Raw genomic sequence first — 17,359 nt, 5'->3', positions numbered from 1 at the left:
TTAACTTCATTTGAATAAATGTTAATGTATACCACATGACTTGATGAGACATTTGACATGTTTTTTACAGCTGCAGTAGCAGTCTCTTTACTGGTTTACAATGTAATAATCTACACATTTAACTGCTTCTTGCAGTGATGTGTCCAATGTTAATTTCCAAACTTTGATAAGACATCATGACAGATTGTCTTGTATCTGGATCTTGTTGCATAATAATAATAACACTCTATTATTAAAATTTGTATGTAATCAGGAGTTGTTATCCATACTTTGTGTGTATAATGTGACTGGTGGGTCAGGATTCCCACTGTAACCTCTGCACAGAGATGGATCATATTACCGGTGAGAATATGGTGGGGCTAACATAAAAGCATAGCGTGTGTGTGTGTGGGTTATTGGATTTTAATTATCAGGAATTTGAATAAGGACACAATAGGCAGATGTGTATTTTCACTGTCTTATGCCATTGTTAATCCATTTGTGCCAAATTACCAAGAGATAACAGGTCAGAGGTCATTCGTTTCACTCTCAGAGGGGAACACCTGACACTCAGAGTGAGGAGTTCAAGCAAAGTCTAGTTTGCTCAGCTTGGAATTTTGCTAAAGGTCATCAAGGATTGCTGCTACAACCAAAGAGATGCATTAATGACTTTAAGAAAACTCGGAAAATGACAGGACAATGTAATTCAGGCAGAGATGGTGTATTTATGTTATCATGTAATGTAAGTTATGCTGAAGTCAAAGAGCCTTCAGATAAACTCTGGACTACTGTGCTATTGTTTATATAGTGTGAAAAAGGACCAGCATTCACTTAACAGATTTTGGGTTCCTCAAAAAACCCAGTTATTTAGTCTATTAAATTTCAGAATGACATTCTGTTAATCAACCGATGGATCAAAAAACTTTATCTTTATAAGTCCAGGCTTATTGGCCTAACTAGTTGACCTGTCTTTTAGGTCAAGTGTGTTTTTAAATGATATGGTAAATAATGAGCCTCCTTTACCAAATATAGAAATAGGTTAAATAGGGACTATGCTATTTTAATGTTGAAAGTAGGTTGCACAAGTGAAGGTTAATTAGAGTTGGGAGAATCTTGGGGCCTCCCTGTCAGATATCTTGCTGCCTCCACTAGTGACTTGCTGCTGTAGGGTTTTGAAATAGACCCCTATTAAAAACACACTAATATCCACAGTCCATCTTTCTGTCATATTCACACATGGACTGTGCATTCCTCCCCTATAATTATGATATTTATAGATGTGTGTTTTGATTGATCTTTTATCTTTCATATATAGCATGATATCATGGTTAAGTCCAAGTACCTCTTAAGCATGTGTGTATGTGTATGGGTGTATACATGCTTAGTTTGTCTGTTGAGTACTCTGGTAAGTACTGTACATTGGCCATGAGTGTATATAAACAGTAGGACTCAGGAATGATAATATAAAATGAATCAAGTTTTAATTCTTTAACATGTGGCAAATAATAACAAAGCTCAGTCAAGCCTGGATAAGCTGATTTCTGTTTATGGTATTCAGACTACCTTTTCCTGTTTGCCTCCCTCTCTCTGACACACACACGCACACATACACATACACACACAACACACCCCTGTTTATTCCATTCAATCAGTTCCCCCTAGTCACTATTCACTCATGCCGTGGTCTCTTTCATTCATTTATAGAGCGCAGTCTTTACGCAGACAGAATCTACAAGTCAGTTCCCACAGGACTTGTTCCAGCAAGTAGAGCCTGGCCTGGTTCTAGAGGTTGACCTGGTCCAATGAGGACAAAAGAGATGGGTTGGAATGGTGAAAAAGAGTGGGAAAGCACGGCAGCATTTCCAGAAGTTGTGGGATTTTGCCACGGACCATATTTGACTTGGACTGTTTGTGTACACTTGCTGCTGCCCTCTCTCACGCCTTTATGCGGACTTCCTAGGATGTGAATGCAGCCCTGGCCTGGGCACAGAGGAGTATTTGGAAGTAGAGGAGGAAGAGATGACTGATGAATGCAAGTGCTGTTCCTAAAACTGTCTGGTGTGTTTGCTTATGTGTATGTTCTGTATACACCAAAGCTTTTCCTTCAATAGTCTGTCAGCAATTTCATATAGTTCTTGTTGATAATCAAGCCTTACTACAGCTGCTTCAACTCAGCACAGTCCTGACTTCCTCTACTTAATAAAACTAAATCTTTCAGGGACTGATTTGCTCTTGATGGTTGGAGACAGTAAAGTTAATAAGAAATGGCTAAATTTAGAGGTGTGTGTGTGTGTCTGTCTCATTTCATGCCCTGTCAGATGAAGTTGCTCAGCTGTGTTTTTTGTATTTTACGGATAGTTTAAAACCCTTTCAACCAGCTGAGCTACAGTTCCACATTGATTTCAGGGTCATAAAAAAGCATTGTGTTATTCATTTGACTAAGGTATTTTAGTTTTCAATCAATTACTGAATTTGTATTTAGATGTATGCTTTTGTATTAAATGTTGGAAAACAAAAGATTGTATGTAGTATCAGTACATTTTGCTGGATAAAACGAAAGAATGAGATATTCAGTGGCAAAAACCCCCAACTTCATTTTAATTTTCAACTTGCTCCCTATGGCTTTAGTTTAGGGTGTGAATATACAATGATGAATTTCAACCTCTTTTTGACTTCTCTAAATTAAAAAAACTCTCTTCTTCTGGCTGAAAAATGCCTCCAGGAGTGCTATTCCACCCTTCTATTACATTTACATTTAATAGTGGGAAAACAAATATCCTGCTTAAAACACTTGATTTATTGGCCCATTTTCCTTCGATACAGATTCAGTAGAGATACCAGGAGGTTGTGCCTGTGTTTTAGATGGCAAATTGCCAAGTTTTAACAGGCTCAAGATTTTCAGCCATATGGTCAAATTGCTAATATCCCAAACTTTATGAATGTCGTTTGTAATAAACATTTGGAGTTTTTACATTTTAATGGAGCTGACAGATCCAATTTTGAAGAGCTACATTTGAATGACAGCTGCAGCTCATGTCTGTAAAAGTTGTTGAAGGTCCCATGGTTCTTCAGAAAGTTGTAAGTTACATTAATATGACAAAACCGAGTGAACGCTTCATTTGTAGTGTAGATGCACAATATTAATGCTTCATGATGTTATGGTGAAGTTGGTAAACAAGGGTAGGACAGCATCAAACGAAAAATAAAATGACCTCATCTCTAGTTTACCTGAAATCAGACACTCTTTAACATCAACTGCGCTGCAAGAAGCGCTACAGTAAAATCAGTGTTTGGGAAACACAACAGACTGTCGCATTTATTTTTTTTAGTTTCCGATCGGGCAAGTGCATGATGCATTCCACTTGGCCGAACATTGTTTACTTGCCTGAGCAAGTGGGCAAGCGTTAATGTCGAGTCCTGATATATGTTCTTGAAATAGCCGCTGTTCGTACACTATGTCCCCACTAGGGAAGGCTTGTGGAAAATAACATCAAGATGGTCTCTGGGTTTACAGACACATGCCTATGTTCACACTCAGAAACGCCAAAAATAGGCCTTGCAGGTTGGCATTTGTGGGTACTACAGGGTAATCTAGGGTGTAAAAAGATGATTTTGATTTCATTCATGTGGTGACCTCTGGCTGGAGTAAGATGCAGAGATAGATTGGGACAGTCCTCAATGTTTTTTTTTTTTTGTTTTTTTTTAAATTCTTATTTGGGTTTCTGTGATGAAGTTTTTATGCAGTCATGGATACAGCCAACATTGTAATGCATTTTTGGACACACACACAGGCACAAGATCATATGTTTCTTCAAAACTCTACACACAGTTTGCACAACAGCTGTCAACTGTATATTACTTTTTCAATGCATAGGGACATAATGCATTTATGCAGTTTCATCTACAGTCATATCATACTGAATAGAGAATATACTATGTAATGTACATAGTTTTATTTACCATTTTAGATGTATTGCAGCCCATTATTCCTGTAGTTGAAGAGTAGGTCATAGCCCAGAACTATTGCTTTGGAGAAGTAGTATGTTCTCTGAAAAGCCAAACGAGCTGAACTGACAACAGGGGCCGGGCGAAATGTGAGAACAGATTATCCTGTGGAGTTTCGTTCATTTTACTTTCTACCTCTCTTACCCATTTGCTCTTCCTGCCTTTATCCATTTCATTAACATGCTCTTTTTTCAAGTGGATTTTATACATAATTGTCAGGTTTTACATATGGGCCACTGTTACTGTATATTTGTAGTAACATGTCAAGGACCTCTGAGCATCATAAAAAAAATCATATGGACTATTTTCCTTTTGAATTTACTCCTAGTCAGTGTAATTATGAGCCTGGCTATTAACCAGATTGAGGAAGTATTGTTCTAACTATAGTAGTGGTATTTGTGTAGATGGTCTTTACAGCTGACTCGTTTTGAATGTGTAATTTAAGTGATCCTATCATTAAGATACGCAGTTATTCATTGTACAGCTTTGTTGTTTTATCTCCATAAAACACATTCTTTTCATCTGTATGGACGTGGTGGTGGTCATTGTCACAAATGCGAACAAACACAGGGCACCTGACCTGTTGTTCATTGGAACTGAAAGTCTGAATACAGGATGAACATGTTCGGCTGAATTGTGTGGGGTTGTAACCTTTCCTAATGAGATGTTGCTTGATGATGCATTTTTCTTTTGAACCTTTTTAATTTTTCAGATGTGGCAGAATAAAACAAATCCTGTTAAGATACATAACAGACTTTTTAGTGGTAGTAAAATATAGGATTTACTGAATCCTGTTGAGTGGACAGATAGACATGCACATGCATCTATATAGTACATAGTGACATAAAACAGCAGGTGGGACATCATCTTACAAAAGCATAAAATTGTTATCTTGTGTCTGCACGTTACTGTGCTCAAGGTTTAAAAACAGACATGCACACATCCACTCTGACTGTATGACTGTTGCAGGAAAAATAAACGGGGATTTTGTGCCACATCTGTTACTTTTGCCATAACAAATGCACACATGGAAACAAACACATGTCCATGTACACGTTTGAATTTAGCATAATGGTGAACATTTTTGCATGTTAAAACTAGTCATCCAAGGATGAGAAGCTTTGGCTATATTTGAAAGCAGATAATTCCCTAGAAACAGCTGTCTGGGGGTTGTTTTCAGGAATGTTTTTAGTATTGTACACTGAAACTATTCAGCTGAGGAAATTCAAGTTGTCTGATCAAACTGGGTGTGATAAAGACCTTGTTTTAACTAAAAACCAAGTGTTGAAATTGTTTGTTCTATCATGCGAATTGTGCAGTTCATCGGCCTGTCAATTGATCTCCTCTTTGGTTGCTTGCAATACTTGTTGCTTGATAAAGTCATCAAATGGATGTCTGAACAGCAAATTAAATGTACGGTGATTGGTTTAGATTCAGGCAGAAGGGTTTCCCCAGTTTTAAAACCGTCCCACATTTGAGGCAGTAAGGAAGCCTATATGGAGTGTTTGAATGTTGTGAGGCAAGGTATTATGCCACTGCTGTGGATGAGTTATGTTCATATATATTTTGGAAAAACGATAAAGGTCAGTACAAAGGTGATTATTAAACCCCTATAAATACCACAATGTACTTTGTTTTACCTTCTTAGCAATTTTAGAAAGTGATTAACAACAAAATAAGTTTCACACTGAGAGGAGAAGAAAGACAAAATGCAAAATAAACCGACACTAAGTGAAACATGGAGCGTGTTTGGTGCACTAACATACAAACTCACCCAAATCATTATAATCATTTTATTTTAACGTAGGTTAAGTTATCAGATTGACATTTCTGTGTTTATTCTTTTCATATTGCATTATATATTGCAGGGAAAAAAAATACTGTCATAGCCTAACTTGATATTGTATGCCCTGTGATTTGAATATAGTACATGTACAAACGATATATTTTGCAGTCCTACCAGCATGCGTTAGCTCCAGAAATTTTTTTGATTAAAGGAGCTGATATATTTTAATTTCTCTGTGGATAATATGGCTATTGAATGTAGTGAAAACAACACTCTATGGTCCCACAGTAATGCCTTAAAAATCCTGACTTTCTCTGGTTTGGAAAACATTATTATTATTATTTTTTTATTTATTTTGAGTGGCAACAGCAACACTCAGACCTGCTTGTATTATTTTGTTTTCATACAGTATCTACTGTAGAGCCACTAAGACATACAAGCCTAACAATACAGTAAAAGACTGATTGTCCTCTGACTCTGTTGGTGGCATTGTTTTAGTGAGGTTTTTCCTCCTATTTCTCTCACTGCTGTTTCTGTTTTTGTTGTTGGTGTTATTTAAAGTGCAGTTTAAAATAAACACAGAGTGTCATAGTATGGAGACTACATAGTCAAAACATGAACACAGTGCATCAATGTTGGTTGCTTATAGGGGCTGAGTAGCTGCAGACCTGTTAGGTTGCCCATGCTGAGCTGTTTCCACTGCCAAAAGAGCCTACAGTGGGTGTGTGAGCATCAGAACTGAGACATGTAGCAATGGAAGGTGTCCTCTGATGAATCACATTTTGTTGTACATTGTGTGGATTACCAGTTGCATCGCTTATCTGGGAAAGAGATGGCACCAGGATAATGCTAAGGGAAGAAGGCAAACCGGTGGAGGTGGTGTGACGTTCTACTGGGAAACCATGGGCCCTTCCATTCCATGTAGGTGTTGTTGCTGACACGTAAAACCTACCTAAATATTGGTGCTAAGTACAGCCCGTCATGAAAAAAACGTATTCAGTGGCCTCTTTTAGCAGGATAGTGCACCCTGCCATATCGCAAAAATATGTGGTAATAATTTTATGGCTGATTGGTATGAAAATATACTACAATAGGATTTGGAATTGTTATAGTGAGTTGTACACCTGCCTTGGAAAAGACAAAAAGGTGTCAAAATGACCAGGAACATAAAAGAACAACAATTTCTGGTCTAAATACTCGTAGGAGTATTGCTGTGTACCCATAACAGAAACATTAAGCATCATCTTGTGTCAGTGATAACATTACTGTATGTAAGAAACTACTGCTAAGTACTTGTGTGGACTGTCACATGTTCCTGGCTTCAATACCCACTTGTAAATGCAACAGTGAAACAACTCACCTAGGCACAGATGTTAAGCTAGCTCAGTTCATTTGCCAGCTAAGAAAACTGGAAAAGAACAACTAATGACAATGTACCTGCTCAGACAGTTGTTGTCCCTTTTGTGATTAATTTTAATGTTATGTGGAATTTTTTTTTTTGTAAGAACAATAGATAAAATCTTTCTTTCCCTTAGAATATCTTCCCTTTAATCTTAGATAACCTGAAAAATCGTTTACGTTTTAAATGGTCGTGCAGGAAATATTAAGTATTAATTTGGAAAAAAACCTGCATGTTGCTCTTTCATTATTACATTGTATTAACTTTTATGAGGCATCAAGGGAAGACATCACAAAGCTATTAGAGGACATTATGTTGTCATGTGTTAGTCTGGGTATGTGTTTGGTTTGAATGTCAGACTGCAGCTGGATGCTCTGACACAATATGATGTTTGAGTGCAACAGTTAGAGATACACACTCATACGTACATACAGAGTTCAAGTTGATTGATTTACTGTGCTAATTTGGCTAACATTACTCAAAACAAGTAGCCCATAATTAGATGCCTTTGTCGTTCCATCTCTAGCCTGAAGCGGCTGATGGGCATATAATCTGTCTTGTTCTCCCCAGAACTCTGCCATGTGTGTGCCTAAGTATCTGTTCCTGTGAAATATGACATACTCCACTTAGGAATCCCTGTTGACTTCTAAATCTTCCTCTCTAGCAGATCTAGCTGCCTCATCCACAGAGATCTCATTGTATGTGTGTTTATGTGTGTACGTGCATGCAAATGTCTGCAAAAGGCCTGTAAAGTTCATGCTTTCTGTGTCTGCTACAGTATCTGTGACATTAATCTTAACAAAGCCAATGATCAGTTGAAGAATTTTTACTCTGTTTTGCAAGTGCACTGACTGTACAAGTTCCAGACATACTCTACTTCTGTGTCATACAGTTTATTTTTCTTTTTGTGATTTTTTATTTATTTATTTATTTATTTTTTCATTCAAATACAGCAAATAAAGGAGCATTTTTCTCACTAGGGCTATTGTCCAGTAGTTGCCATCATATTCTGTAGTACACATGGGTGGAATATGTCTTTGTCGCCAACTGTTGTAAGAAAAAAAATGTGTGTCCATAGTGTGATTATAGGCCTGTCTAAGGGAAAGCAAAGTTTAAACTGGCCCTACTGACCCACAAAGTATTCAGTCAGTATTCCAAATATACACAGACTACTAGCACTGAAGTACTGTTTACATGGCCTACTCCTGTCCGTATGACCTGTAATGTTGAGTAATCACAATGCAAATGTTTGGCCCAAGCTCTGCTGCCATGTTGTTTAGCCCTCATTAATCCTTGTGTGAAAAACCATTTGTGTCCTCTAATAACAAGAATACAATGTTTCTCCATTCTCCCTTTCCTTATTGTCTACTGGCCTTAGCCAGGTGTGTGTGTGTGTGTGTGTGTGTGTGTGTGTGTGTGTGTGTGTGTTATATTTTCCATTTATTCCTCTCCATATAATATGTCCTCCCTCTAATCATATGTTTCTTCTCACTCTCTGTCAACATCTACATGTGTTACACAACTACAACCCACCTATGACTAAAAAAAACCTTCTAATAAGACAAACCCAGGCCTGACTTACTTCACCTCATTCAACTCTTGACTGTCCTCATGCTCTCTAAACTTTTGGAAGGATGGATTAGAACAAGAATCTAATCTGCTTCAGCACCAGGCTGAACATACAAGTATGAATTGCAGGAAAACGATTGCTTTTTATGGCTTTGATACTGTGTATTAAACATGAAAGTTCCCTGAAGAAACTAAAGGCTGGTTTGCAGCTTGTGCTCACACATATTAGCACACTCCAACTGATCAATAATTTCAACAAATAAACACACACACAGAAGTAGCCTTAAAGTGCCACTGTGGGATCACAGTTTTGCTGTCATGATTTTGTCGCTCATTACACACATGGAATATGATGGCCATCGTATTTGGCATGTTGAACTAAAGTTTAACTGTTAACTTTGTTATCTTGTAAATTGAAATTTATTTTTTGACATTTGGATGATGTGTCATTGATTATTAAAAACAATAGCTTCATTAAAAAAAAGCCACTTTTAGCTTGAATTACAAAAAGATGTACATGTGACATTAACCAATTGTGCAGTGGGATCCTAAAAAATGCACTGTATGTATATGTCAATAAAGAGGGAAAGAACCTAGAAGGAATCACTATGTTGATTCACTACTTTATACAGTTTTTTTTGGCAATTATAGGCTGTTAATAAAAAGCACAGAGAAAAAGTATCTACAAATCTGTGTGCATATTTCTGTTCTAAATATTAAGCTCTTTCGTCTGACATGTTTTGCCTGATCTGTGTGTGTGTGTGTGTGTGTGTTCAAAAGAACAAGAGGGCACATTTAGAGAGGCTGTCCCATGCCACACAGCGAGAGGGGATTTTCGGAGTCAGTGATGAGGATTATGAGGAATATTATTTTATACAGCTACAGAATGGTTAATCTCCTTAAGCCCTGCTGGAGTCTACACGCCTATTCTTGTTACAGCCCAGCAAAGGAGTCTTCAGAGAGTTTGAAACTGAGCAGACAGTATATGATGGGAAACAACCTGTTTGTATGTGTGTGTGTGTACATGCATTTTTAGATTTATAAATAAGATGGGGTGGAGACATGTAATTATGGATATTCATAATTACAAGTTATTTGCTTGTTACTTGAATGTTGACATTTAAGCTTGTTTTATAATGTGGGATGCTAATCCAGTTCCGGGATAGTGTTGCGAGTGAGTGCTGCTTATGTGTTTAAGGCCACAGTTAACCACCACCGCTGCTGTTGGCCTGAGTTTTTATTCTGTCCCAGACACAGGTTTGTGTTAGTCGGCAGGTTCAGATGGCGTTAGATTATAAATCTAAACCTAAAAACATTACCGAATGAATTTTCTTTCAGCCACAGTGCATGATGTTTTTGATGATGGAGTGAAAGTTTTGGTCACAAATCTGCACCTTTTGTAGCTTTTACTGGCTTGTGTTCTGGCATATTGACTCAGCTGTGTTTTGACCTTCTGTTTTCAGTGTCTGGGTAAAAAGAGTAAGGGCTGTTTGAGTGAGGGAGGCTAACACCAATACGATTTGATATATCTTTATATGGTGTGCTCCCTAGCTCCAGGTGTGTTTTTTTTTTTTTTTTCCCCACAAAAGTGGTAATGATGCTGGTGATGCAGGTTCAACAAAGCCCTCACATACTATTTAGCATGTAGGTCACTCTTGCTTTGTTACTTCTTTAAGCCCAATATGATGTTACTGTGGGTACATGTGTGATTTCAGAAAAATTGACTTGAAGCCTAGAGGCATGTTTACAGGTACAAGTGAATTGTTAAAATAGTCGTTTTTGTCAGACATGCTAGTACACATGGCTTCATACATTCAGGTGTTAATATCTACTACGAATCTCTGCTAAGCCCAGTACCTACTTGTGTACAACACATGTGTGCTTCTTTTTATTCTATTTTTCCATTAAGCTTTCTTACCTATGGTTATTATGCACTCTATTAGAAACTCAACTCTATATATATATATATATATATATATATATATATATATATATATATATATATATATATATATATATATATATAAACACACTAGTGTGCGTTTCCACTATAATCATGATTATTCAAATTAATTAATTTGCTGGTAATTTTGTTACTTGATTCAGTGTTTGTAAAGACTGAAAATAGTTATATTAATAATGATTTATAATTTCCTTTAACCCAATTTGATTTCTAACAATAGGTCCCCTTTAGTCCACCAGTCTGAGAAGCTGGAACTAAAGATTATTTGCTTAAAAATAAACACGTTAAAAATGTTTAAAGGATATACTAAAAACATTAGTCTAGAATATAGACACACTGTACAGTGATACTGGTGTGTCAGGCAACTGTTAGTGAGAACATGTCCGTGGTGTCATATGGGCTGATGTTGCAGGGCAGTTTCACTCCTGTTCAATTCACAGCTGTTTGTTAAGGATCCAGTTTCTACCTCCAAGCCATCTGCATTTTGTCTGCGATTTCGATATGTGTGTTTTGTGTTGCACTGTTTCTACTGAAACTGAGGTGCTTGTAGTCCAAAACCTCACTTGTTTTGCCTCATTCCATCAGATCATTGTCCCAGTACAGGATGCAGATTGTTGCATAAGAGAGAAATGTTTTTTTGTGTGTGGAGAGATGTGAAAGAATGGTTGTAGAGCTGAAACAATAAGCTGTTAAGATTTGTGTCCATCAGTGTGTATTTTTAAAACCTGTTAGTTTTTTACATCAGTGGTTGTGCATTTTGTAATATGTGTCAGATGGCCGAGACCTTTTAATGTTTTTAAATATTCATTGTGCCCGCTCTACTCCTTGAACCAAACCATACCTAGCTATTTCTATTCCACACACGCGCAGACACACGCACGCACCCCTTTTTCAATTAGGCACCCTCAATGCCATTAGTGTGACTGTCTGTTAGAATGGGACTGAGATCACCACACCAGCTGCATCTCTTACTCTCAGGGCCTCATCTCCGCCCCACCCCCAACCCCTGAGACTGGAAGAAAAAAAAAACGTGGTCTGGAGGCCCAAAGGTCCTCAAAGACGATGGGGTTTAGTGAAGTAGGTTAATAAGCCCAGTAAGGGCTCTTGTCCTTGGAGACCAGTGGTCCTATGTGGCCCTAAGACCCTGAAGGTCTTGAGACTAACTGTCTTTGTTGTGAAAAGACAGAAGCGGTGAAGATAGTGTGGATGGAAATGTCAGATCCCCTAGGGCTGCAAGGAAAAGATAAATCCATCAATCTTTCTCTTTTATCAATCATTTATGAATGAGCCTGGTATTTGTGCTATGTCTACCTATCGCCTCACCCATCTTGCTATTTTGTCTTTTGCATTACTATTTTTTTAAGTGTGAAAGTTAAACATTTGTTTCATATAATAAAAAATTAAATCATAGATTTCAAGTTCAAGTTGTAGCAGCATGTTTCTGCAACATTCTGCTTTCCATCATGTTACAGTCTATGCTGGCAACATATACAGTAGCTCTACCACTGTGGAGGATTCATTGTGAAATTCAGATTTAATAAAGTGCTACAGTACATGACCATAACCTCTCAGCCTACCAAAACATGTGATCAGAGTTAAATGTCCACCAAACATTGTGAGATCTTCCAGATTCTCTGGTGACTGATAAAGAAAAATGTAACCTTTTGTAAAAATAAAATATAAAAAATCTAATACACAAACACACACATTATCAGGATAGAAAGATCTATATATCTTTCTTAAATGCACACTAGACACAGTGGATAGGTATAGATATTTATCTATCTATAAATACACATCTTCTCAGACTTTTAAACTACAATACAGACCATTTTTAAAGTATAAGCAAATTTTTTTATAGAGCTCTTTTATAGTTTAAACATAGAATACATAGAAATGTATTATTCTTCATTTTCTTCACTTTCATTCTTTAGCTAAACTTTTGAACCTCAGTGGTATTTAGCTCATTGCATTTCCCCCTTCTCCCCTTTCCTCTCTTCTCCTCCTTTCTCCCTCTTTTTATGTGATTTTCAAGTGTTTCAGTTGTTGGCCAATCTTGAGCCCTCACACTATACTGACCATTCAGCAATAGTCACAGCTTAGCAGCTGCTGAGAGAAATGGGCAAGTTTAAGCAGGGAGGGCAGTTGTAGAAATAAGAGAATGTAGAATTAGAAGAGCCGTGAAGGTGAGAGGTGATTAAAAAGTTTTTACAAAGTGGTAGAGAAAGCTAAATAAAAGAACAGGAAGATGGTAAAGATATAGAAATAAGAAATAGTTTTATGAGGTTATGTCATCTTTCAGTGATTCAGTGATTATTGATGAAGCAAATGATTTAAACACAAGCTGAACAAGAGCAACTCAACTGAATATAACCATAAAACAGAGTCTTGTTTGTTTCATCTATATTACGAATCCAGAATCCAGAATGGATCATAGCATTTTTGTTTTCGCTGGTTAGACACAGTTAGATCTATATTATTGTTTACTAATATCAATTTTCGTTGCAAATATAACAACCATTTGATGGCATCAGGTTCGCAAAGGGAAAGATTTGCTACTTTTCTTAGTCTTTATATATGATAAACTGAGTGATTTTCTGTTTTCCACTGTTGAATGAAACAACATTCACCTATGTGTCTTTGTACTGGAATATTGTGATAACTGTTTTTCAGTTTCAAAAAGTTTTGAACAGTTAATTAGATAATTGAGTTAAGTAATAGGCAGATTTATCAACAAGGAAAACAGAAATTTATTGTTAAACCCGTTATGGCCAATGCTATATCTCAGTTGTATGTTTTAACAATGAATATAGCAAAAATGAAGGCCCACAAGGACAGCTCTCCTACAGTCTGGAAACATAGTGAGTGAAGACAAGTGGGGGTGGGTGGAGGACTGAGAGGAAAAAGAAGTGGAGAGGTCAGGAGGGAAGGGCCAGGATGAAGGAAGAGAGGAAAGAAAGCGGGTCGAGTTTATGGTAAATATCCACTCACAACATAACTGTGTCCTAATTGGGCAGGGAGGATTGTGTGTTAAAGGGAGTAAGAGGCGCTTCAGGAAATCTGCATGGCTTCTTAAAGCTGGGGGCACTAGGTCAGAGGAAGCCCCCTTAACCAGCCACGCCATCTAAACACACACATAGACAAAGACATACACACTCCCTCTTGTCTCCTCACCATATGGGAACCCAGCCCAGTAGGGCTTTCATGTGGTTGTTATGGGCTGGAGAAGAGCTGGGAGGGGAGGCAATTACAGGAGCAGGGAGGTGACACATGAGCTCTAAGCAGTTTCCCTCTTTCCCTGCTCCTTGCCTTATCCCTTTGTTTCTGCTCAAGACTTGCACAAGTTAGGGTTCATATTTTTTCAGGGGTTTGCAGCAACACATTGGTTTGTGGTTTGGGTTCAGCCCCAATAGTTTCCTATTTTCTGCCAAAGTTTGGGTGGAGCGCTATGGGTGTAGTTGACTAAGTTTTGCCACATGTGTGGTTAAGCAATTAAAGGCTGAACCCCAATACATTTAAGAGTTTTAGCCCACTCACACAAAACCCTGATTGAATACAAGTGGATATGCATTACGTATACTGATAAGATTCATGTTATTTATAAATATGCAATAAATCTATATAGTAGGATGAAAAATGGGGTTTTGCAAATAACGAACCATAACACTCATTCTACGTTTACATTGACAGAATGGACTGCTTTATTTTGAATCAGTCCAAGTGGTGCAGCCCTGCCCATTTCAGCCGCTCTCTTTCTTCCCTATCACCCGGTCCCACACAGAAGCCCATTGTATGAGCTCATGTCTACCAACTACAGCACAGACGAGGAGATGTAGTAACACCATAAGTCACACGTACGCACACACTAGTTTGCTCTCTGTGAGTTTTTCCTTGTGGGTCACTGGGACACTGTAAATGGAATCAGGTCATATTTCCATACTCTAGTCCAGAAAGATGAAGACTTTAGTATCATTGTAGCAGATGTAGTGTTAGTTTTCCAAACTTTGCACTCCTGTTTTGCATGTAAAGACACGTGCACATGCTTAACCTCATATAAATATCACATCTGGTTTCTCTTCAAGGATCATATCTTTTACCTCAGGTGTGTGTATATATGCATATTTTCTCAGTGTCTTGTGTCACCCTCAAGGAAATCTGGGTGAATGTTTTATTATGGTTTGAGTTTGTTCTTTCCCCTTCTTTATTTTTTTTATTTTTTATTTATAGTGAATGCTAAAATGACCCTAACAAAAAAGGGGAAGGGCTAGATAATGTGTGCTGTGTTAATAAGCCCAGTTATTGACTAATTTCTCTGGTAGTTTGTTTAATTATTTTATTGGACTGTTTGGATATTGTGTCAACATTGTAAAAGGAATAAATTAAACTAATTAGGAAAAATAGATCACTGGCAGAACTTTACATTAGTTTGGCTTAGTGCCTCTTGTCTGTGACTGATGGCGGTATGAGGAAGAAACAAAGAGTGTTGCTTATGACGTTAAGTTTTACTTAAAGGCAGATGACAGAGTACATTAATTAAATCTGATAGAGTTATGACATCCAGTCTTTTTGTCCTCTTAAAGAAACTAAATTGCACAACAAATCCACTCTTTAAATTGGTTGCTGACTGGTAACAAGTAAGCAAATCTACAAAGGTTTACTTCAAAAGAGTTTTGCCAATGGTTTTTCTGTACGATAGAAGAAAAGAAACACTGGAACACTTTGCCAGAGGCAGTGGCACACTAAAGATATGATCATTATGCCAATCCAAACTGTTGATGAGGAGAGATTTATGTGTTTGATTAAAAAAAAAAAAGAACCCTAGATGCAACATGCTGTGGAGAAAATAATTAATTCTTATTCTATTTTAAGCCTACTTAATCTTCATTTGCATGTTTGTCAAGACTGTATTCTAATGATAGTTATATTGTAATTCTATATTGCCTATCTTTAGTGGATTGTTTACATCCATGTTTGCTAGCTTGCAATGTGATACCAAGGGCAAGATATGTGCATCTGGTGTGCAAACAAATGGGTTCCCACTTGTAAAGACACAGCTCCAGGGGGAGAATAGAAGGTAGAAACTCCACAGGGTACCTTTTAAGTTACCAATTATATTTAAGAATTATGCTACATATAGCATTTATTGTTCAGAAATGTTTAAATGATTAATGGACATGCACACATGGCCATTGCTTTCACTTGTAGCATTTAAAATGCGCTTAAACCTTAAGACAGCACAGTGTGATCGGAGTGCCCTGCTACTGTGTGCTGGTGATTGTTACTGATAACACTGTTTTTGTTTTTTCTGCTGCAGCTTTCTGAAACTGTCCAGACACAGACACAAATTCACATAAATACAGACTGTTATTGCAGGAGCTCTTTTTAGAACTAGTGTCAGATATTAGACAGATTTGTACTTGTTTTCATGTCATGTGCACATTTTCTCTTGTTCCTTCCTTTGTCTATCCCTTAGTTTAAATATGACTTAGGAACTATTATTAAATCTTTCTTAGCTCAATCAAATGTCTTGATTGCTTCATTCTGCGGTCTAACTGGTGCCAGACACTAAAGCTTGTCCTCACTGTATGTTTGAGTTTCTTCCTCCCTGAAGATTTTATTCCTTGTTTTGTGTGTGTGTGATTGAAGGTTTTGTCAAGTTTTCTCATGATGCTAATGAGTGTGAATTTGGCATTGAATGCTGCGAAGGGTGAGAAAAGGTCTGATCACACAGAAACACACACGCAGTGCAAAAGCAGAGTTAAAATGCAAGGCAGCCCATATGGCAGTGTTTTCACTTTGCGTGTCAGTTCAGACCAAACTTCTTCAACCACAGTAACACAGATTCATTCTGTCTGTCTGTGTGTGTTTGTGTGTTTCTTTTTCATATTCAAAACACATCTTTAACAGTAGTTAATGCATTTGGCATTTCTGGAGGTCTTGAGGTTTTTTTTTATGTTTGACTTTTTCAGTTCCTCTTTTGTTAGAGGTAGGTAAGACATGGGAAACAAAGAGAGAAAGGAGGAGAGGAAATGCATGAAGAATGAAAAGGAGGAGGAAATCCTTACTTTGTAGAAATTTGGTCAGTGCAGTTTTGGCAGCTGCTCTCTGAATTTTCACACATACCAGATTGTTGATATAAACACCCTGGAAGAAAACAAGGAAGAAAATAGTATGTGAAGAAAAAAAAAAGATGCATATGAAGAATAAATAATGTATGTGGGAAAAAAAAGTGGTACAGTTGTAGGATCGACCAAGATTCAGTCAAACAAACCAACTTGTGAAGATAGAGAACTAGTAAATCCTAACTCTTTGTCAGACATGTATGTGCCAGCATCCTGTGGGAGATGGCGCTGTCAACTATATCCTGTTTCATTTCCTGTCCATGTCACTGTCCTGCCTGCACCGTAGACCCTTGACCGCATACTCAGACCTCAGAGGAAAGTTGCTCTTTATCAGACAGCTGTTTCATCCAATCACCTCCATCATATTGTTCCCTCTAATTGTTCCCTTGTCCAGGGGAGCGTCACCAGCAAAAGGATGTGACACGTCTCTCACCACTGCATCCTGCTGGATTGGAAAAGTAGACAGCAGTGATGAATCGGCTGAAGGAAAAGGGATATTCAGAGGGTTTCTGGATGCTTTCAAAGTTATGATTAAG

General features: G+C 37.5%; 1 protein-coding gene across 4 annotated transcripts in view; it reads left to right on the top strand.

The window, feature by feature from the left end:
- nhsl1b (NHS-like 1b) overlaps positions 1-17,359 on the top strand; it is a 95,289-nt gene that overhangs the window by 2,202 nt on the left and 75,728 nt on the right. The window lies entirely within an intron of this gene.

The sequence above is a fragment of the Channa argus genome, chromosome 17 (assembly GCF_033026475.1).
Source record: "Channa argus isolate prfri chromosome 17, Channa argus male v1.0, whole genome shotgun sequence".
Lineage (NCBI taxonomy): Eukaryota > Metazoa > Chordata > Actinopteri > Anabantiformes > Channidae > Channa > Channa argus.
This window is presented reverse-complemented; position numbering and strand designations above follow the sequence as displayed.